The sequence below is a fragment of the Pleurodeles waltl genome, chromosome 1_2 (genome assembly GCF_031143425.1).
Source record: "Pleurodeles waltl isolate 20211129_DDA chromosome 1_2, aPleWal1.hap1.20221129, whole genome shotgun sequence".
In the NCBI taxonomy this organism is placed as follows: domain Eukaryota; kingdom Metazoa; phylum Chordata; class Amphibia; order Caudata; family Salamandridae; genus Pleurodeles; species Pleurodeles waltl.
In genome coordinates this window covers 106,448,506-106,471,578 of record NC_090437.1, presented here as the reverse complement: position 1 = coordinate 106,471,578, position 23,073 = coordinate 106,448,506, and the positions used below count along the sequence as shown (strand labels likewise).

Sequence of the window (23,073 nt, the reverse complement as noted above, 5' to 3'; positions counted from 1 at the left end):
TTCATAATTACACTTTATACTTTTCACATTTTAGTTATGCACTAATTATTTTTTCAATGTGTATTTTACAACTGTTTGTTGTCACGCTACAAGTGAATGGACGGGGTTTTACTTGAATACTTAGTGTACATTAACATGTGGGCGAATGGTTGTTTCTTCCAGAGGTGATATAGGTTACGGTCTTTATTGAGACATATTTAGTATTTTCAAGTGTCAAGTAAGAGGGAGGTATTATCCTCTATAACTACGAAATGGTGTTCAAAATACTTGTATTTCCTCTTGGTTGATTAGTATCTAAACGGGAAGTTTGGTGTCTCTAGTCCTTTGTTTATGTTTAGCGTATTACTAGGAGATCAGTCCCTTTTCTGTTTTAATGCAGGATAAGTCTTTATTAGTGGGAGAGGGAGAACGCCGTACACAGCGGTTTTCTGTGTGAGTTGGTAACAACTCTAGTGGAGCGCGAACGAGATGTGATCGGCTCATGTGTTTTGAGGAACGTCAATAGCGGCAAAGGAATTCAGAGGCGGTTTCCATAGCGGGATATGATTCCTTTGTTCTGCGTTCTGAGGAATCTTAGAAGGTATTAGCAAACGAGGAGTGATTAGAACTTCTCGGTTAACATTAGGATAATAGGAGGCGCGTTATGAACACGGTTATTTAATACAGCTTAAATTTGGGTTGGGGAGAGCGGTGAATCTAAATAATTTCTGTTGAACTAACACACTAGCAAGAGCTTAACAATGATGTGTAAATGAAAGAAGGTATAAATATACTTTTTCCATTTCAGGATGAACTCTGGTGAATTTTAATTGAGCCGTGTAAAAGAAAGGCTATAGTTCAAGTGTGACAGCGGAAGTGTTAGTAAATTGGAACTTTACTTGACGTAGCGTGTATTTTGGAATATTTGAGGTAACGCGTGACCGGGCATTTCTTTCCCGGGCTACTTTAGATCATCGGTGGCGTTCGTCTCTATTTATTTGTGTTGTGATAACAAATGGGTGTTTCTCTATTATTTGGTTGTTATAGTGCATGCATTTCGGACTTTCCACTTTTTGACAGCGTGATTACTAGTGCATGGTGGGCAGTCACATATTGGGTGTTTATATGGATTAATATTGGAATTTTCTTAGAATAATCTGGGCATGTGATACTAATTCAGTCACGAAATCCTTTTTGGATATGGACCCTCACGTTTTTACCACTGCTCTACAAATTTGCTTAATGAATCTATCATTACTACATTGAGTATATTTAATTTTTCTTCAATGACTTGGGTTCCAGAATTACTGTTTAAGTGAAGCGACTATATTCCAGCCCTGAGGAAGTCAAGTGACGAAACATGTGTTGGCTGTAAGGTCGTTGCAAAGAACTTGGATAATTTTGTTTCACTATGGATTTTTACCTGAACTTAAGGTGATCATAAGGATTCTGGGAACATTTGTGTTCAAACTGAACGGATTGTGGACTTTGATGGAACGACTCTCGCATATCTAATTCATTTGGAAGGAGATGGACTGATGAAATTGGACTTGTGTGATCATGATATTGACATGTAAGGGGTAATTAGTCTGTGGGAGTGAGTATTAAACCAGATTCCCAAAATATTAAGAATACAAGACCTTTTGACTTGTTTATTTTGTGTTTATTAATCTAACTATTATCTCGAGAAAGTGGCTGCTTTTGCACAAATAAGAGTACTGTATTCGTTCAAAAATATGAGTCATTACATTAGGGCCTGTACTTGAGAACGACGGGTGCCACAGTATGTACATGTACGTTTCATACAGGCAACTACCATGTAACCGACTACACCCTAAGACTTGGGTGACAATGAAATGGCTGGCATTGGTGTCACTGAAAGCTTCTTTGCTGTGGATGTGTCAACATGTCTACCTAATGGGATCTCATACCACTTCTGAGTGGGTTTGTGTGGTATGTACTGGTATCACAGGAAATACCTGTTACCATATGTGGCACTCCGAAAGAGACGACATCCAACATAGCAAGGTATGGTTGGTGGGACTGGCTGCATGTTACAAAGCTAGTGATTCACATGCCATGATTTCCCCTGAATTAACCAACTATCTGCACTGTGTGTTTGTCACTTGTGCACTAGGCCTGCACTGTACAAACATGACTTATTGAAAGGTGACAACAGACCTGTGGGATTAAGGGGCCTGTCATAAGTCATTATCACACATTGACAACAAGGGTCAATGGAAATGATTACCAGGTTAGGTGGTTACCTCTATCCCCAATCCTAATGTAGTCAATGTAAAAGCATTCAGGCCAAATCTTGCTTATGAAGACTCATTTTGACCACATCCAAGGAACTGAAAGTCTACAGTGAGTCGGTCTGGTGCCTCAGTTGCATGGCCACAGTTACAGTGCACCTGGCTGGGCTGTGTCCCATATTGCGAAAAGGCTTTGACAGGCCTTGCCCTGTACAGGCTCAGCACACAGAACCTACATGTCCATCACATTTCCATCACTTCCATGCACATCAGTACAACCTGTTGCCATCCCATATGTGAGTTTAGGGTTGTGTGGCACTCTGAAGGATTTACCTTGTTGTCATACCACAGTTTGCCATGGCCAAATCTTGGCTGAGTGACCAGTTGGACTTTACACATTGCTACCAACATCCACAACTGACTCAAACAGTATACATACCCAGCTCATGCTATAATGCCAATACATTTACTGTCACATTTACCATCATCAGATCATCGTATATATCATTATTTGACAGTAATGTTCACTTTCATAGACATGTGAAGGCAAAACAAGCAGGGTCTAGGTTTTATCACACATCACACAACACAATGGCCATTTGAAATACACAGAGTACAGAGATCTACACTTCACAATCTGTATAGCTAATGTATGGACCACAGATTGTGACAACAGGCACCCAAATAACTCAATGGGATTTAGAGGCACGTTGTAGCATGTGAGGAAGGAAAGAGTGGTGCTGAACAGTCAAATATGCCAATGAGGTAATTACCTACTCTTCTGGTGAGCCATACAGCTGGCCATCAAGGGGAAGAACCTCTTCCATTAGCCTCTCAAGTTCCTCTGGAGAGAAGGCAGGGTCCCTTTCACTTGCTTGGCCTTGCATTATTTCTCCCTGAGGCGGCATACAGCAGCTGACATGGTGGAGGTATTGATGGCAGCAGTGTCAGGAGGCAAGTGAGTACATTTCCAAAATGCTGAGGACATGAATGCCACGTACGCAGTCATCACTGTCGACTGCCACAGCCATTAGCCCCTGACTGTCACAGTCAACAATGTTAGCTTCTAGCTGTGACTGCTGCAGTTGAACCCGCCCACCACTCGGTTGACTTTCACTGGCAGAGGGAGGTTCATAAAGTCCAATGAACGAGGTCAGGTATCTGCCATTTTGCGGCTGAAACTACATTTTTGTAGACTGTGAAATGGAACATGTATAAATGTGCACTAACATCTCAAAATATGTCAACTTCCCTTGATATGTATGTTCTCCAACACAATCATCAGTGTAGTACATTGCTGGTCACAGATGCCATATTACTGCGGTGCACTGTAACCCACCGGTGATGGTATTTCTGGCGGTCGGAACATACTTTACAATATCAAGGGACACAAGAAGAGCAGATTGGTGTGCTATGTGCACATATGTGTTGTAGACACATGTCTAGACAACCATGGGGATAAGAGCTGGACCTTGAGTAACAGACTGTTTTGATGTGTAATAAGTGTATTTAATAGGTGTATGTTTTTTTTTCTGACAGTAATGTTTTATCTCGTGACTTTGTTGTCAGTCATCAGATATGTTGGTCTGGGCACAGTGACTAATGTTCCAAATCATTTGATTCCACAATTAGGTGCCCTGTGAGAGGGAGGATGTGACAACCTTCAGTCTACCATCCATTTCCAGATCTATAGACCATGGAAGAATGTGACATAAAAAAGCAGTTCCACATGAATTAGCAAACAATCCAAGTCTATGTCTTCAGTTGGAGCCAGATCACAAGCCTCAAAACACTCAACCAATATGTATACCACCCATTGTGAGACTCATTGCAGTACTACACTACCTGGCCACAGGGTCATTTCATTATACAGTGGCTATGGGGGTCATTCTGACCCTGGCGGTAAATACCGCCATGGCGGAGGTTGGCGGTAGCACCGCCAACAGGCTGGCGGTGCTCCGCCGGGCATTCTGACCGCGGCAGTACAGCCGCGGCCAGAAGCGGAAAGCCGGCGGTGTACCGCCGACTTTCCGCTGCCCATGGGAATCCGCCATGGGGATTCTGACACCCCATACCGCCATCCTGTTCCTGGCGGTTCGCCCGCCAGGAACAGGATGGCGGTATGCGGTGTCGTGGGGCCCCTGGGGGGCCCTGCAGTGCCCATGCCAATGGCATGGGCACTGCAGGGGCCCCTGTAAGAGGGCCCCACACAGAATTTCAGTGTCTGCTTTGCAGACACTGAAATTCGCGATGGGTGCAACTGCACCCGTCGCACCTTCCCACTCCGCCGGCTCCATTCTGAGCCGGTTTCCTCGTGGGAAGGGTGTTTCCCGCTGGGCTGGCGGGCGGACTTTCGGCAGTCGCCCGCCAGCCCAGTGGGAAACCCAGAATGACCGCCGTGGTCTTTTGACCGCGGTACGGTCTTCTGGCGGTTCCCGCTTGGCGGGCGGCTACCGCCGCCTGCCAAGCTTAGAATCAGGGCCTATATCTGGTAGTATGGTACAACCTAGGTTCAGTGATGTTTTAAGACATGCTATCATCAGTGATGAAACACATTGACAGCCATATCAGGTTCCCCAGATGAGAGGAATTGGCCTATGTGAAGGTTGCCTTTTATGGATTTGGTCACCTCCCACATGTGGTGGGAGCCATTGGTGACACCCATATTGAATGGGTGTCATCACATGCCATTAAACAGGTCTAGTACTGCAGGAAGCACTTCCATTTGGTCAGCATGCAAGTGGGTCCCTTGCTCGCTACACCACTGGGTTCAAGCTAGCCTGGCTGACTAGGGCTGGTACCTTCAAACCAACCCCAGGATGCTTATTTCCGGTACAGGGTCAAGACTGATTTGCAAATGGCTGGGTCCAAACTGGGGTGATGTGGCAAGCAAAATAATAATGGATTAAACCCAGGACTGTGGCTGTGGGTGAGTGTTTGAAAAGTTTCAGCACTTCGTCCATCATTTTATTTTGTGATGTTGATTTAAAAGCACCCAGGAACATTGGGAGTATCCATTCTCAGTCACCTCCTTCATAACCTACCAGTTCTATCTAAATTAGAAAACGTTATAACTTCGTAATAGATTCCTGTATTCCAGCCATATGTTTTTAGCTCACAAAGAATAATCTAATTTAAAGATTCCTTAGTAGCCCAAAAGATTGAAAAATTATCATATTTCATCTATTTCCAATCCTGAATAAACCATACCTCCCCTGGAATCTTTGCAGCATTAAATGAAGAGAGGCCTCTACAAGCACCTATAGTTTTGTTTATAGTAAAGATAATCTGTTGTATATGGTCATGCCAGCAGTAGGGAGCTGAATCAACACATTCACAATGGATACCTTTAATTGATCCAGAGTCAAAGAACTAATGGACTCTGGAGGCAGATATACAAGAATACATTGTGGGTAAGTTAGCCCTATGGGCAGAGCACTCTCGCTGGAGGCAGACCCTATTGCAAGATAAGCAGTCCGTTTCAGATGATCATTATTTACTGTATCATTCAAGTTCAAATTGTGAGACTATATCAAAATCTCAAAAGACACAAACATATAGGGGGTCATTACGACCCTGGCGGCCAGCGGTAAGGTGGCGGTAACACCGCCAACAGGCTGGCGGTGTTCCGCCAGCAATTATGACCGTGGCAGAATTGCCACGGCCATACCGCCGGCCCCTCCAATATCCCGCCAGGATTCCGCCTGGCGGTCATAACCGCTGCCCTGGGGATTATTAGTCCCCGACCGCCAGCCTGTCCGTGGCGGTAGACACAGCCATTGAAAGGCTGGCGGTAAGGTGACTTGCGGTTCCCCTGGGGGCCCCTGCACTGCTCATGCACTTTGCATGGGCAGTGCAGGGGCCCCCAGGCATAGCCCCGTCGCGCATTTCACTGCCTCGAATTTCGGGCAGTGAAATGCGCGACGGGTGCTACTGCACCCGCTGCACATCAGCATTGCCGCCGGCTCCATTAGGAGCCGGCAGCAATGTTGATGTGACATTTCCGCTGGGCCAGCGGACGGTAACACTGTTACCGTCCGCTGGCCCAGCAGAAATGTCATAATAGGGAGCCAGGAATACCGCCGGCAATGGCGGTATTCTGTCTCCCACGGCCTCGGCGGTCTTTTTACAAGACCGCCGAGGTCGTAATGACCCCCATAATCTATTGGAGCAATATTAGCTCCATATCTAAAAGTATCTTGGGCTGGGGTATCATTAGGGAATCAGTGATTTAGGCATAAGTCCCAGATTGGCTTTCAGAGCTACACTAGCATTCACCTTATCTGAAGGTGGAAGATCATTTAATGTAACCTTTGGGGCTCCCAAAGCCTATAATTTATTTGATAGCCCATTGTCAGTAAAAGAGGGATTTCTTTTTTTACTAGACACACTAACAATATATTTGGCCTGTAAGCATTAGGGTGGGCTTCCCCAAAACTTTTTGCCTACTTTCTTTGTATTTTTCTGAATTTGTTTTTGTTGGCCTTAGGATTCTGTGCACTTTACTAGTGCTAACCAGTGCTAAAGTGCTTGTGCTCACTCACTAAAACAAGGGTTTTCACTTACCTTATACTTACTTTTTTGTTGTAATTGTCTGTGTGCTAGAGGGCTATGTGTGGTAAAGTCTTATGTGGTAAAAGCAATGCGTGGTAAATGGAAGTCTGGTAAAGGCATGTGTGCAGTGCTTAATTTGTAAATAAAGAGGTGCCGGTGCCCAAAGCCCTCCTCTTAAACACGCGGATGCTGCAATTAAATGTGTGAACACGGAATACTGAGGCGCCGTAATCCTGAAGCCATCTCGGGCCTCTTCAATCTATATAAAGATACCCCCTGCCCATTCAGCTCACTCTTGCAGCTTTCTACTTTCTTCCTTTGTGACGCTTTTTCGTTTTCCCGTCCTCCGTTTACCCCATATGTGTCTATTGCTCGCAGCAAATGCTTGAAGCAGAAATGTAAGCCCCAGCCCTCAAAAATAAGTGCCAGTGCTCAGCACCGGAAATAACAAGCACAAAATAAGCACTGCATGTGTGGTAATTGTATGCAGGGTTCCATCATACAACCATAAATTAAATGCTTCTTGTGGGCCTGCGTCACTTATTGTGCCCCCCCCCCCACTTAAGTAGCCTCTCAAAACAACTTTCAGCACTGCCATTTGCAACCTATATACAGTTTCAAACTGGCAATCCAACTTGACAAAAAAAAAACCTTGCCAGACCGAAAAACTCCTTTTTATTCCATGTAAGTCACCTCTAAGGTAAGCCCTAAACAGCCCACAGGACAGGGTACATTGTATTTAATAAAGTTGTACTTCTAGGTATGCGTGTACAGGTAGTGAAAAACTCCCAAATTTGTTTTTCACAACTGTGAGTCCTACATCTCCCTTAGGATGACATTAGGTTACCTTATTTTATTTAATAAGTGATCACGTTTGTTCAGGAGCAGGAAGAAATATCATGTTTGGTGTATAGGGAATTGAAATATAAAATCTTTTTTAATCGCAAAGTCGATTTTTAAGTCTCACTTTTGAAAATGCCATTTTTAGTAAGTTGGTATTTTCTTATCTTTGTCTTGGTGACTGCAGCCTGTTTCATGGGTCACATTAGTAGGTGCAGCTGGCAGTTAGCCTTTGAGTATTCCTCCCAACTAGCCACACACTTGATAGAGACTGGGCGTTGGCATGATGGGCCATCCAAAGCAAGATGGGGGTCAGAGCTAGTCACAGCCTGACTTGCACTTCAAAGACACTGCCTCAGCTCACACACGTAGAACTTCACACTAGCCTTCTGTGTTTGCATACAGACTGGGACCAAGGCAGAGAAGGATAACATTTAATGTATTTCTGTGGGGGGGAAACTCCAGAAGTTTCTTTGCTTCAAAGCTGGCATCGGGTATAAAAAATAGAACAATCAGACCCACTTTTCAGTTCACATTTGAACCTGCGGAAGGACTCTCAGAGGACTGCGTGATGCCTGAGGCCTGCTCTGTACTTAAGAGTACTGCCCTGCTACACTAAGAGGATCTGCCCTGCTACCTGAAGCCTGTCCTGTGCCCTAAGATGGCTGTCCTGCTGCTTGAGAACTGCTTGTCTTCTTGACCCTCGAACTTCCAGAGAGACTCCATGGGCTAGTTGGCTGGCCTCTTGATCAGAGCCCCAGGGACAGAAAAAGTTCCAATCATCTTGGATCCACACCTGGACCCATCCTGAGTGAGTCCTGCCTCTCCAGGCCTGGATTCTTGGAAGTGGTGCTAAAGGTGCCCAGATAGCCTAAATACAAAACTTGGGAATTAAAAAGAATTCTGCTGAAAAGTGCTGGAAAGTGGGAACTACCTGCTTGTTGATCCACCCAAGGAGTATCTTCAGTTGGCCTGACTTTGTGGCAGCTCCCACTACATTCTTCTCCGGAGTAGTAAATTTTGTTCAGCAGCTCCTCGCAGAGGGGGTTATCCCATCTTGTAGAACGCTCATTGGGTGAAGCCTGCAGGTTTATCTTGCTGGAAATTTTCAACTTCCATGAAAGCTAAGTGCAAATGTCAAAATCTTCACTGTGACTTTATCCAGTGGCTCAACAACAACACCTCCTCCTTGGACATCACTGGCTGCCTTGCACCCCGGAACTTTACTAAGTCCGATGGTAAGTGGAGAATGGGCCCAATCCACTACTGGGCCCCGTCCTCTTTATGTATCTGACCCGCACTCAATCACAATTGGATATTACTTTTGACTTTGCTCTGGTCTTGCTGAATAGATGTCTGCGGTTGGTGCTTTGATCTTTTATGTGCTATTTTCTACTTAACACCTAAAGAAATCGTAACTCTGGACTGATAGGGTTTTTTGCCATCTTGGTGTAAAATATTATATTCAAGTTAACTCTATTTTCTATATTGTGGGATTTTTCTTGTGTTGTGTTTTCACTTTATTTCTGTTTAAGTGCTGCATAAACATTGCCTGCATGTTAAGTCTGATTACTTTTTTGGCAAGCTACCGGAGGGTTAAGCACAAGGTAATTCAGTGACTTTTTGTGGTTGACCCTCAAAAGGATTGTGGCAGTTGCTTGAGTAGGGTTTCACTCCCCCCCCCCCCACCCCCCCAAACAACAACCCAATTTCTCACACAATAGAAATAGAGGAAAAAAAATTCAAATAATGTAAGTAATTTAACATCATACATAATTGTTCAGCGCTGGATGCCTACCTGTAATCCAGATCCGGATCTTTCATTGTTCAGCATAAAGTTGACTGATCCTGGAAGCCATACTGTCACCGCACACTGAAATTTGTCATAGGGAAGTGCCCTTGAGGAGATGCCACCTTCTCAGGTGGTGTAACAAACCTTGTCGCTGAGGAAGTCTTCACAGGGTTTGACAAACCAAGAGTCAGGGATCCAGGTAAAGTCACAAGAGAAAAGAGTAAGGATTACAAGTGGAGAAAGGCAGGAAACAAGCCAAGGAACACAGCTTTGATGATATGCGCAATACAATCAGACCAAGGCCTCTAAATAACAATAGAACAGGAAAAGGGAAAAACATCAAACGCAACATGAAAGGAAAAATAATAGAATGGCAAGGTCAGTTAGAAACCATGGTAATAACACACATGATGGAAAGGGAAAAGAAAAGATAACAAAAATCTAAAGTGGACTAGCTGCAGAGTTGCCTTAAAATGTAGCTGTAAATCCTTAGCCAGGTGATGGCCATTTTAAAGTTGAAGAGATAATTAACAGCCAGGAGCCTAGGAACACACAAGGTAATAGGTCCATGAAAGAGATTCTACAGCACCATCTGAGCTCTGGTTACAAATGAGGGGCGGCAACTCAGGTGGCAAGAAGCCACCGAGGCTTGATGTATGTAAACATTAATTAGTTTAAAGATTTGATACCATCTTTTTTGGAATTCAACTCAGACATAGAGCCCAATTGATCAACTACAATTATTTTTTAACTATACTATGGACTTTCAACACATTGAGAACAAAGTACGGACAATAAACCTACACATGTTCTGCCACCATTACCACCCTTTGTATTCTTGAAAATTACAGATAAGCTGTAAAAATCAGAGCTGTCCTTCAGCTGGGAGTCCTAATTTTTGCTTCCCTTATTTATCAACATTTAGCTTTTAGTTCAGAACTGTTATAATTGCAATTTTTTTCCCATTCTAGTAGTTCCCTTTTTCAAACTACACATTTTAATTTTTTCGATGTAAGTGACATATATATAATACACTTTTAAAGATGCCATTATTCTTTGCAACATGATGATCAATTGTGCTAATCAATACTTACAATATTTATTCTGAATTGAATTCTTTGTGCTAAATATTTATTTTTTACATTTTTAGGTTTTGAATAAGATTTAATAGAGGCTGATTATTGTTATGGAAAGGGCATGGTTTAACAGACTGAAAATGAGTAAAAGGGCATTAGGCCTTTTTCATTTGATTACTTATTCTGAAATATTTAACAATGACCAGGTAACGTTACGTAAGCTAAAAAGAGAGCGTCGAGACACAGAGGAAATTTTTGACAGGAAACTGATGAGACAGGCCATACAAAATTGCTTCACCAACATTTACTGAAGGCTAGCAAGAGGTGAAATTAACCTTTACTTGCTGAGCTTATCATCCTGCCTTCTAATACTGACGAGAACAGCAGGTGATGCTGTTATATTGATCAGGTGCCTCATTTTTCAAAGCAGGTATGTCAGTATGAACCACTTGAATAAGGCTTTTCTTTTGGTGCTGAGCTTAGCTAACTAAGCCAAAGATATGAGGGTGCTGGTGATATAAAGTTATTCAGCCAATATATTGCAATATTTTCTGCTGTTCACACTTCTAGAAAACATTGCAGCTACTATTCTGTTTACTTTTGTAATTGTTAATACAGTTACTACACATAGGGGGTCATTCCGACCCTGGCGGGCTCCTGCCGCCCGCCAGGGTCAGAATGACCCTCATAATGTGTGGACTAGGATTGGATTTTGATTTTAAAATAAATATTTCAAATATATACATTGTTTTCTGGTGTCCTTGAGTGTGCCATTCTATTATAAAAGAGGGTTTGGTTTCCACTAATTACTCTTGTGATATTTTATTCAATTGATTGCTACCCAAAATACATCTCATAAGTATTACTCAGTGGGCTGTAGTGTGGTTGCAGTCTGACTGACTTTCTGTTTTGTGACGGTACATTGAGGTAGTCCTTAGTGCCAGGGGGTCTAGAAAGCCTGTCTCTGGGCCATCTTCAGGAAGACCCAGAAAATGTTTCCTTTGGCGCCCAACATTGAGCACGTCTTCTAGACCTTTAAGTAATTTGAGATGAGACACTCAAGAAATCAATTATTACATTATGTAGAGACGTCAGTTATAATATTTGATACCTTCTTCAGCTCAGATAGATGCATCCTCTCTGCTGTGGGTTTGTCAGGTGCTTGATTTATAAAAAGTTATTCCATGTTTTGATTTCAATTTTGAATGTTGTGTTTTGAATCTGTTTGATGCTGCAAAACTGGTGAATTGAGCAGCATTCTGTTTGAGTGGGTTGTGCAGTATGCCGTTTTATCCTGCTCTTTGAATAATAGGTATCCTTCCTAATATCCTCTATTGGGCCATCCACTTTTGTGCCAACAGAGGACCCCTGGTGCATGTTTCCTGTTCCTTCAGACCCCATTCAAAATCAGTCCAGGTGACCCTCTAGCCATACTCTTCCCACCTCTTCCAGGAGAATGACCTTTCCAGACTTGGTACAGCGTTCCTGAACTCTTGTGGGATTTGAAAAATGGCAACCATCATGATATTGGTTTTATAAATACCATGCCCAAGCCTGTAAACCTTGCTTGGCTTTGAGTTTTTGGTGAGAGAAGAATCTACACAGAGCTCTTACCTGATCAGATTCCTGCTTCCTGTCAAATCTTTATAGCCTTCATTGAGTACCTTGTTAACTATTTCATCTACTTTGAAGAGCTATTCAAAAGAACTTCCAAAGTGAACCATACATTACTCAGCCAGAGCATACCAAAGACCAGTGGAACATTGAAGCCAGAACCTGAGAGAGTATTGCTCTTCTAATTCTCATTCTCTCTCTTTGCCAACCCCCCATGACCCTAGAGGCTTTTCCCCTCCACACACTTGCTTCTCTCTGTGGGGAGCAATTAGCTATTTGATGAGTGGGCAGTTCACCTGTGCTTCCACAGTGCCCTCGATTTCAAGTGAGCTGACTGGTATTGACAGTTGATAATGGCACAACCTCCTCCTGTTCCGAAAGGGGTAAATTTCAGGGCACCAGTCACACATATCCTGTCTAAAAGTGCCCTTACATGGAAGCAGGATAACCTTTATTATAAATGCATATGCTGCATACCCTTTTGAAATATTCTACACATGGATGGAGTTTGACATTGTACATCCCAACATTTTTCTACATACAGAGCTGCAGCATTCAGCTAATTATGAACCTTACTGTACCTCCTTCGTACCTGGAAAAAAATGCATGTGAGTGGCTTTGAAACCAAGGGGGAGTAAATAATCTGTTCCACCTGGAATTCGCTTAGGGAGCAAACCCTTGATAAAGGAGAACAATATAGAAGCTATTTTAAATTAGCTACAACATCAAGGTATAATAATGTCTTCTCTTTCCACCATGAAAACCTCTCCTTTTCTGGTATTGAAACCTGATAATTCAGATTGAATTATCTTAGACGATAGACATTTAAATGCACACACACACACATGCTGTACAAAATGGTTATAGTTCTGGATTAATGACAAATCTAGTGAGACAAAAATATATAATGACCTTCAACATATCAGATAGTTTCTTTAGTCCACACATAGCTCCTTGTTGGGACAGAAAAGCCCTCTGAATGGTAATGGATGTGCACCACTGCCTTGAGTGCCTAACTGAACTGATGTCTAGATCCCTAATGCTAATTTTTGTTGTCATAGGCAAACCAGGATCATGATGTGCGCCATTATATAGGCCTGACACACAGATTGTGCTCTTGTTGGACTGGGAGGGGGCGCCCAAAGCGCTAGCCTCATAGTGATGGAAGACTAGTGCCTTCACCAGGAGCTGAGCAGCATGAGCATGGTAGTAGCAGCATACTGTATGGTGATTAGTAGGAGGAAACAGTTCCTTTTTAGGTCGATCGCACAAGTGCTTTCCGGCCTGTTGTTAGCTATCTGTGGGCTTTTAATCACAGCCATCATTTTTACTCGTTGGTGGGCTTGCCTTTCAAAAAACCCTTCATGTCATTGGTAATTGCTTTACATTTGACCTGCAATGGAGCGGTTTTGTTACTGCTTTGCAGACTGACCCTGCAACAAGGGGAAAAGCAAGATTGCAAATATACTTCAACATGGGTGAACTACTTTTTTTCTTTTGTATCTCCTCTTCGTGCTCCATGATAGCCAGGCACGAGCAGTGCAAACTCCATCAACTGTATTGGAGTGCTGGTTTTTAGCAGCATGTGCTTGAGTCTGTGAGGCTTCCGTGTGTTAGTTAGTGAGCCAGTGGAAATTGCATTTCTGCTGCACTCAACGATGCGGCAGCTGCTGTCAATGCTGGGTCTGGCGCTCAAAGGAGATGTGCGGCGAGGGCTTCAGGGAAGCCAGCCAGTCTGCTACACACCTGCCTGTTTGGACTGAACATATTAACAAAGCAAGCCTGAAAGGATGAGCCTGAAAACCCTTCTGTTGGGGCCATCCTTGCACCCATCACCGCTGACACTAGAGCAACCCCAGAGGCCTTTAAAACAGCAGAGCAAAACCGTCAACGTGGACTTCAGTGCCTGATGAAATAATACAGCTATCCTTTTATTCACAAATGAATACGCATTGCAGCCTACTGGGAGAAGGTATCGTGAACACCTTCTGGAATATAACCTAACGTATTTGGCAGAACAAAATGTAAATTCTAATATCTTCTTAAGGCTGTAGAGCTGGTAATTTACGGCCTAGCTTGCCGAGGTTTATCGCTGGTGTGTTTGCAGTTCTGGCTTTGAATCGGGGTTAGCACAGGGGTTTCACTTGCCAGTCACACACACACTTGTGCGCTGGGATTACAGTGTGTAGCAGTTCACCAGTTGTTTTCCTATGGCGATACTCTTTTTCTGCCCGTGTTCCCTGCAGACTGCACAGACGCACGGTGAGCCCACTCCAAAACAGAAGGGCGCTTTGAGCTGGCCTGCACTCACAAGTTTGTATAGTCAGCCTGGTTAATGTTTGGGCTTGTGCGCATTTCTTAATACACTTTAATGGCATTCAAATCCACCCACTGCTTTAGTTCTTGTTATCGTATGTAGCAGCAAATTTAGAAGACCTTCGCAGGCCCATAATATTGTAAATTGGGCACACCAGTCAGGCAGTGGTGGCCCTTCCTTTAGGGCGGAGGGGCCACGCCCCCCTACCTTTTGCCCCTCATGAAGAGCGTCTGTCAGGCTGAACAAAGGCCAGCCTGACAGACATTCTTCATTTTCAGCTCAGACAGCCAGGAGTGAGCCATGCACGATTTGCGCAGACTCCTGGCTGCCTGAGCTGAACATTGCTGGGCTGAGCAGGTCACAGCTCCTATGGGTGTGACCTCCTCGGCTCAGCAAAGCTGCCTCGAGGCCCTCCCCTGGGTGACAAGGAACGCATCACCCATTGACACTCGCCCTGGGCGCTTCAGGTTTAAGCCCCGAAGCGCCCAGGGCGATTGTCCATCAGTGACACCTCGTCAAAGAGAGGGGTGGGGTCAACAGTCTCACTGACCCCATCCCACTCTGTGACGAAGTTGGGACTGCTGCCTTCCAGGTCAGCCAATGAGGGGAGGCAGCAGTGTAGGAGGTTGGCCTGGCTTGTAGTGGGTACCAAAGGTACTTACACCTTGTGCCAGGTCCAGTTATCCCTTATTAGTAGAATAGAGGTGTTTCTAGCAGCTTAGGCTGATAGAAGGTAGCTATGGCAAAGCAGCTTAGGCTGAAATAGGAGTCATGCAAAGCTCCCACTATACCACTTATATCATATGCACAATATCATAAGAAAACACAATACACAGAGTTACTAAAAATAAAGGTACTTTCTTTTTATGACAATATGCCACAAGTATCTCAGTGAGTACCCTCAGTAAGAAGGTAACTAATATACACAAGTTATATGTACACAAACCAAAATCAGGTAAGTAAGAGCAAGAAAAGTAATGCAAACAGTGTAGAATTACAATAGGTTGCAATAGGAGAACATAGGTCTGGGGGCAACACAAACCATATACTCCAAAAGTGGAATGCGAATCACAAATGGACCCCAGACCTATGGGAGTTTGTAGAGGGTCGCTGGGACTGTAAGAAAACAGTCAGGGTGTCCAAGATACCCCACCCCAAGACCCTGAAAAGTAGGAGTAAAGTACACCTACTACCCCAAGAGAGCACAATAGTCATGATAGGGGGATTCTGCAAGTACAACAAACACCAGCAGTGCACTGACAATGTATTTCCGGACCTGAGGAGCGGCAAGGGGACCAAGTCCAATAGTCGCGACAGTGTCCAGGGGGGGCAGGAGCCCAGGAAACCCCGGATAAAGGTGCAAGGAAGCTGCCTCCGGATGGAAGAAGCTTGGAGTTCTGCAAGAAAGAAGAGGACTAGGAACTTTTCCTTTGGAAGACAGATGTCCCACATCGCGATGAAGCTTGCAGAGGTGTTCCCACGCAGAAATACCACAAGCAAGCCTTGCTAGCTGCAAGGGTCGCTGTGTTGCTTCACTCTTCAGAATAACAGAACTATGCACTTCAGGTTAGTTTAGGGCACAATGTGAAACAATCACTCTTACACAACTTAGGGGGTTATTCTAACTTTGGAGGAGGTGTTAATCCGTCCCAAAAGTGACGGATTTACCACCAGCCGTATTACGAGTCCATTATATCCTATGGAACTCGTAATACGGCTGGTGGTATATCCGTCACTTTACCGTCACTTTTGGGACGGATTAACACTCCTCCAAAGTTAGAATAACCCCCTTAGTAAGTAGAATAATCAAGTTTATTTATGGGGCAAGTTCTCATATAGCAAAACTGACCACACTAACATATCCTGAAGAATAACATGAGCATAACTGTGAGAATATAAACACTCTGTGATATCATGAAAAATAACACGAAAATAACTGTAAGAATAAGTGCATATTACATACGCACACACAATATGCTACAATGCTTATAAATTGAAAGGCTTCACCGAAAAGAGATTCTGCATCCCTCTGCCGCACACAAAGCCGGGGAACCCAAATCGACAGGCACAAGGAGTCTCCTTCGGGACAATCAGTCCTCCTGGCGTTGCATCCAACCCAGAAGAGAGTTCCTAAACCAGTCCATCAAGGCTCCTGACCTGTATAGTATTTACTAACGCCCAGGAGTCTTTTCTAGAAAAAGACCCCCTCCTTTACAAATTGTGCAATCGGCGGTACCTTGTTCACCCTTCGAGACGTCTCCTCGGAACGGGCCAGGTTCCCTGAAGAGGGCTCCAAGGTGAAGCTTGCATTCCTCCTTGAGTACAGGCGCTTCCCCCTGTTGTCCTAACTGATAGCTCGTCCGAATAGTCCAACAAAACTCTGGGCTTCCTTCCGATTTCACGGCACTGCAAATTCTTTAATCTTTTGTTTCACTTTTGGCAACACTTCTCTGTGTCCCTGATTCCACTGAATGCCCAAAAATGTCACGCTCTGAGATGGTCCCTGCACTTTCTCAGGGTTAATCTCCCACCCTTTATTCTGCAAATGTTCCACCACCCTGCCTAGCTGAATCTACACCTATTCTTGGGACTCTCCCTGCATCATCACGTCATCTATGTAGTGGGAAATTTGCACTCCGGGAACCACTGGTACTTCATCCAAATGCTCTGTCACCAGCTGGTGACAGATAGTGGGGCTATGTAAATACCCCATGGGCAATCTACAGTAGGTGTACTGGCGCCCCGCCCTCTGGAATGCCAGCTGGGGCTGGCTCTCAGTGGCTATTGGTATGGTGAAGAACGCATTAGAAATGTCAATTGTGGCATACCAAGTCCCACTGTGTTTCTGTATGTTTTCAATCAAGGTAATGGTGTCTGGGACTGCCGCAGTCAGAGGAGGGGTATAGTTATTCAACTGGCGATAATCAATACAAATCCTCCAACTGTTATCACTTTTGCGAACAGGCCAGAGGGCATTATTCCACGCAGTGGTGATGGAAATTATTTCCCCGGACTCCAGTAAGTCATGTACAGTCTGGCTAATCTCTTCATGTCCTCCCGGTATTCTGTACTGTTTCATTTGAATCACCTTAGTGGCTTGGGGAAGTGTTACTGGAGGAATCCTCAACAGCCTCACCCTTGCAGCGGCTATTGATATAAATCTTTTGGAACCAATTTGATAACATCCATCTTCCAAATGTAGGGTCATCCCTTTCAAAATGTCAATCCCAATAATGTACTCGGGAATGGGCACAATCAAGACAGTGTATTCTCTCTTTGGGAGTGCCCCTATTTTCATGGGAACCACTACCTGCACTGCTGAGGTTTCTTTTCCGTCCAATCCCGTAATGTTGAAGTACTGTCCCTTGAATTTTCTTGGGTTTCCATGAATTAAAGAGGCCTCCGCTCCGGTGTCAACAAGGGCTCAAACTTTCTGAACATTTCCACGTTTCCAAAAAATTTCTACTTTAACATGTGGTCTGTTATCTTTGCGAGCCCATCCCTGCACCGGAGTTTGACCTATTTCCTAGTCTATTTTCACTCTGCGCACATCGGAGTCTGCCCAAGTCAGATCTGGATACAGTCTGCGGTAATTCTCAGGGAGCTCCTCCTCCCTGTCTCTGCCTCGCAATCTCTCTGAGCTTACTAGCTCCCTCTCCCACTTTCTTCCTCGAGTTCTCTCGGGACCTGTCAGTTCCCGGTCTCTCTCCCTGCTCCGGGTTCCCTCTGAGCCTCGGGGCTCTTGTTCCCAATCTCCATCATCTGGGGATCTCTCTCTACTGTGGGGCTCTCTCCCTTTCTCTTCCTTTTCATCCTCGCGCTCCTCCCATCCTGCCTTTCTCTGGTTCACCAGTTTGTTATCTTTCTTGTTCCATTTCCTGCTCCCCTCCTTCTTATCCAAACCGCGTTTGCGGTACATCTCCCACATGACCTTGGTGGTTATCCCATCAATGTCATCCCTGGCCACCCCATCTTTCAGCAAGGCCAGAAACATGTCCCGCCTTGACACCCTGTTATCAGTTCGATTCTCAGACCGTGAATTCCTCTCTGGCTTAGTCCACTCCCCTAAATCACTTAACTCACGCACGGCTTCTACCACCTGAGACAGTGGGTTACCAGTCTGATTCATTAACAAAGTCATGATGACATGCTTGTATGCAGGAGGAGCGGACCTAATCAGACGGTTTCACACAGACACATTTAATATTCCATTCATCAAATTATGAGCACTACCCAGAAAGATAGCTGTTTTCATCCCTTCCTCCTTCAATCTCTGTACTGCATCTCTCAAAGTATACCAAGGTTTATCATTAGGCGGCCAGTCTGACTCTGTCGGATACTTCTGAGCACACCCTTGAGCCACTAACTCCAACAGATTGGTCATGGGACCATTCCCTGGATAAGTTCTAAACTCATTTTGGATAACTGGGTCCGTAGTTAAGATACAAAGCCTTGGGGCGTCGCCGTGATCTAATTGGACCCCCTGACCCCACATATCATGCACTCGCACCATCCACGTAAGCAATGTTTCCCCAGACCTCTGTCGAAATCTGTCTATCACATCACTTAGTTCTTGCTGTGTTTAATCCTCCAGAGCATCCAGCATCACCCCTCCAGGGTTAGCTGGGCTATGCTGTAACGTTCAACGATATATTGGCTGCGCACGGACAACATTCCTGCGCTCTGTCTTTTCCTGACTAACATCTTGACAGTTATCACCCCCGGACTCATCTGAAAAAACAGACGTATCCCAGATGTTTCCACCTCAAAATTCAGGGTCAAAGGCTAACCCTGCATGAGAGACAGCTAAATGTACCTTCTTTTTTATTAACTTTCCCTCTTCGTTTTTTGTGTTTATATTGAGCGTCTTCTCTGCAACCAGCTGGTACATTTCAAGCTTATCACTTAACAATTTATTTTGACAAGCTAACATGGTAGAGGAATTTCGGGCTTCTACTAACTCCTTCTCCAGCTGCTCGTGGTCTTTCTGTAACTGTAAACATTTTTCATGCAACTTTCTGTACGCAGAGAGCAAGATCCAGCCTCGCTTCCCTAACGTACAAATCTCTTTTCCCTTGTCCATTGACACTTTTTGTAAACATGTTAAAACATTTTCAGGATCTGCTTTTAACATACACGCATTCCAATTTTTACACAAACCAGCACAACGTGACCATTCCTGAGCTAAAAGTTTATATGGGGCAGTTTCCCACCCCGGTATTTCTATTTCCGGATTTGATACATGAGAACTTGCTTTTGAACTCGCTTTGATCTTATTAAACATTTTCTTTTTTTCGAATCCTGCAAACAACTACGCAAAATTGTGTTGCTTCACTCTTCAGAACAACAGAACTATGCACTTCAGGATAGTTTAGGGCACAATGTGAAACAATCACTCTTACACACCTTAGTAAGTAGAATAATCAAGTTTATTTATGGGGCAAGTTCTCATATAGCAAAACTGACCACACTAACATATCATGAAGAATAACATGAACATAACTGTGAGAATATAAACAATCTGTGATATCATGAAAAATAACACGAAAATAACTGCAAGAATAAGTGCATATTACACACACACACACACACACAATATGCTTCAATGCTTATAAATTGAAAGGCTTCACCGAAAAGAGATTCTGCATCCCTCCGCCGCACACAAAGCTGGGGAACACAAATCGACAGGCAAAAGGAGTCTCCTTCGGGACAATTAGTCCTCCTGGCGTTGCGTCCAACCCAGAAGAGAGTTCCTAAACCAGTCCATCAAGGCTCCTGACCTTTATAGTATTTACTAACGCCCAGGAGTCTTTTCTAGAAAAAGACCCCCTCCTTTACAAATTGTGCAATCGGCGGTACCTTGTTCACCCTTCGAGACGTCTCCTCGGAACGGGCCAGGTTCCCAGAAGAGGGCTCCAAGATGAAGCTTGCATTCCTCCTTGAGTACAGGTGCATCCCCCTGTTGTCCTAACTGATAGCTCGTGGAATGTAAACAGCGCCCTTCGTATCAGGCAGATGGAGCGAAGTTGAACAGAAAAACACCCCACCCTGCAGCTTGCAGAAGCTTGTGGAAAAACACAGAACAGGGCTTTAAGCACAGAACCAGGCTCGACAAAATGGAGTTGTGAGCCAATGTAAAATGGAAGCAGAGGCCAATGGTCCATAGTATATTTCATCGCCCTTACCCTGCACCACTGTTCACCTTGCACGTAGTTCATGTAGCAATACAGTCGCAGTAGAGGTTTTTGGGTTCTGCTGAGGACCAGGAAGGACCAGGATGTCGCCTTTTGGAGGAGGAGACAGAGGGGGCGCTCAGCAACTCAGAGCCCTCACAGAAGCAGGCAGCACCCGCAGAAGTACCTGAACAGGCACTTTGGAAGATTTGTGAACCGGAGTCCACGTGAAGTTACAAAGGAAGGTCCCACGACATCGGAGGCCAACTCAGAGGGTTGAGCACTGCAGGACGGAGTGCTGGGGACCCAGGCTAGGCTGTGCACAAAGGAAATCCTGGACGAGAGCACAGAAGCCGGAGCAACTGCAAATCACAGGTTTGCAGTCTAGCCTCTCTAGCCTGGAGAGGCAAGGACTTACCTCCACCAAACTTGGACTGAAGAGTCACTGGACTGTGGGAGTCACTTGGACTGAGTTGCTGTGTTCCAGGGAGCACGCTCGTCAGGATGAGAGGGGACCCACAGGACCGGTGATGCAGTCTTTTGGTGCCTGCGTTAGCAGGGCGAAGATTCCGTGGACCCACGGTAGATTTCTTCGGAGCTTCTGGTGCAGGGTGAAGGCAGGCTACCCCCAGAGCATGCATCACCTGGAAACAGTCAAGAAAGTCGGCAGGATGAGGCGTTACAATGTTGCTGGTAGTCGTCTTGCTACTTTGTTGCGGTTTTGCAGGCGTCCTGGAGCAGTCAGCGGTCGATCCTTGGTAGAAGTCGAAGAGGGAGATGCAGAGGAACTCTGGTGAGCTCTTGCATTCATTATCTGAAGAATTCCCCAAAGCAGAGACCCTAAATAGCCAGAAAAGGAGGTTTGGCTACCAAGAAAGAAGGAATGGCTAACAAGACAGGTAAGAGCCTATCAGAAGGAGTCTCTGACATCATCTGCTAGCACTGGCCACTCAGAGCAGTCCAGTGTGCCCCCATCACCTCTGTTTCCAAGATGGTAGAGGTCTGGGACACAATGGAGGAGCTCTGGGCACCTCCCCGGGAGGTACGGGTCAGGGGAGTGGTCACTCCCCTTTCCTTTGTCCAATTTCACACCAGAGCAGGGCTGGGGGATCCCTGAACCGGTGTAGACTGGCTTATGCAGAGATGGGCACCATCTGTGCCCATCAAAGCATTTCCAGAGGCTGGGGAGGCTACTCCTCCCCAGCCCTTCATACCTATTTCCAAAGGGAGAGGGTGTAACACCCTCTCTCAGAGGAAATCCTTTGTTCTGACTTCCTGGGCCAGGGCTGCCTGGACCCCAGGAGGGCAGAAACCTGTCTGAGGGGTTGGCAGCAGCTGCAGTGGAAACCCCGGAAAGGCAGTGTGGCAGTACCCGGGTTCTGTGCTAGAGACCCGGGGGATCATGGAATTGTCCCCCCCAACACCAGAATGGTATTGGGGTGACAATTCCATGATCTTAGACATGTTACATGGCCATTTTCGGAGTTACCATTGTGATGCTATACATAGGTAGTGACCTATGTATAGTGCACGCGTGTAATGGTGTCCCCGCACTCACAAAGTCCGGGGAATTTGCCCTGAACAATGTGGGGGCACCTTGGCTAGTGCCAGGGTGCCCACACACTAAGTAACTTGGCACCCAACCTTCACCAGGTGAAGGTTAGACTTATAGGTGACTTATAAGTAACGTATGTGCAGTGGTAAATGGCTGTGAAATAACGTGGACGTTATTTCACGCAGGCTGCAGTGGCAGGCCTGTGTAAGAATTGTCAGAGCTACCTATGGGTGGCAAAAGAAATGCTGCAGCCCATAGGGATCTCCTGGAACCCCAATACCCTGGGTACCTCAGTACCATGTACAAGGGAATTATATGGGTGTACCAGTACGCCAATGTGAATTGGTAAATTTAGTCACTAGCATGAAGTGACAAATTTGGAAAGCAGAGAGAGCATAAACACTGAGGTTCTGGTTAGCAGAGCCTCAGTGATACAGTTAGGCACCACACAGGGAACACCTACAGGGCACATACTATGGGCATTGGGGCCCTGCCTGGCAGGGTCCCAGTGACACAAGGACTAAAACAACATATATACAGTGAAATATGGGGGTAACATGCCAGGCAAGATGGTACTTTCCGACAAGCAGTCCCAACCCTCCTGGGACCTGGAGGCTGAAGGTAAGTGTGTGTGTGTGTGATGTTTGAAATTGAATGTTTGGTGCGCGCGTGCATGTTTGAGTGTTATGAGTGTTGTTAATGGATGTGCGTGCGTATGTGTGTGAAAGAATGAGTGTGTGTGATCTTTTAAAATTAATGTTTGGTGCATGCGTGCATGTTTGAATGTTATGAGTGTTAATGGATGTGCGTGCCTGCGTGTGTGAAAGAATGAGTGTGTATGATGTTTTAAAATGGATGTTTGGTGCATGCGTGCATGTTTGAATGGTATGAGTGTTGTTAATGGATGTGCATGCATGC

At 45.1% G+C, this 23,073-nt stretch overlaps 1 long non-coding RNA gene across 1 annotated transcript; it reads left to right on the top strand.

Moving 5' to 3' along the window:
* The first annotated feature begins 407 nt into the window (after positions 1-407).
* Positions 408-1,602, top strand: LOC138295350 (uncharacterized). The gene is made up of 3 exons (XR_011203574.1): positions 408-580; positions 788-909; positions 1,282-1,602. It is a non-coding gene; the product is annotated as an uncharacterized lncRNA (long non-coding RNA).
* The last annotated feature ends 21,471 nt before the right edge of the window (positions 1,603-23,073 follow it).